The sequence below is a fragment of the Pristis pectinata genome, chromosome 30 (assembly GCF_009764475.1).
Source record: "Pristis pectinata isolate sPriPec2 chromosome 30, sPriPec2.1.pri, whole genome shotgun sequence".
Classification (NCBI taxonomy): domain Eukaryota; kingdom Metazoa; phylum Chordata; class Chondrichthyes; order Rhinopristiformes; family Pristidae; genus Pristis; species Pristis pectinata.
This window is the reverse complement of record NC_067434.1, coordinates 1,984,099-1,985,103: the sequence shown is the minus strand read 5'-3', so window position 1 is coordinate 1,985,103 and position 1,005 is coordinate 1,984,099. Positions and strand designations below refer to the sequence as shown.

Here is a 1,005-nt window from a genome sequence, read left to right as displayed (position 1 = left end):
TATTAATTATTAAATCTCTGTTGCCTAATCTGCTGAATCTACCTGCCGTATTGAAACTAACCAATTATACAGTGGGTTCTAGGAACAGCAGCCTGCTAAGCCGCGTTATTAAAATAAACTTCCGAATAATTGTGTTAAGGATCAACGAATCTAGTTTGCATTTTACTTTCAGAGCCGCCCATTTAAGTTAAGCAGATATTTAATTCCTTTGTTCAGCTCCTCCCTAAATTTCCTCTGTGTCAGTCCATAGAGGCCCTTGTTGGTGCAGGTACCGAGAAACTCCAGCATAAAGCCGACTTCTTGTAGGATATACCTCGGCGGGCTGCAGTATCTGCCTGTTTAGGTATATTTTTTCCACTTTCCAGTTCATAAAATGTACAACATTGGGTGTCCATAGTAAAATGAATGTGGTGATATAGCGAATAATAAATTGATTGACTTGCCGGTTCTCCACCTCTGGATCCTTCTGATTCTCACTGCTGTTCCGGAGTCCTCGGCGAACTTTATTTGCAGCTAAAATTTGCCTGGCGGTTAATGAATTAAACAACAGCATTAAACAGATCGGTATTACCGGAGTCATGATATCATCACACAACTGGTAGACTCTCCACAAGGTTGACGTTAAGTATTCTGTTGTGATGATGCATTGCCTTGGATCCACTGAAAAATAAAGTGGAAAAGCCTTGGCACAGCACGCTGCACCCACTGACACTCTCACCACAGTCGCTGTTCTCTTGGTACAATATATTTTCCGCAGCTTCTGGCATCAGAAGTCTACGTAGTGATCAAAAGTAAAAGCTACCGTGAACCAAACTGAACAGTCTGAGGTTGCAACACGCAGGACAAGTACCACAGAGCACTCCGGCGTTAAAAACAAGAAATTATGAAACAAATAAATATAATTAATTTGGATAATTATAACAGCGTCAACAACGACCATCAGATCTGCTGCCGCCATGGCCAGAAGGTAGCGGGTGATGCATTTGGAAATACCATATTTTCTCC

General features: G+C 41.6%; 1 pseudogene; it reads right to left on the bottom strand.

Moving 5' to 3' along the window:
* LOC127584746 (late histone H2B.L4-like) overlaps positions 1-767 on the bottom strand; it is a 2,861-nt pseudogene extending 2,094 nt beyond the window's left edge.
* Positions 768-1,005: the final 238 nt, after the last annotated feature.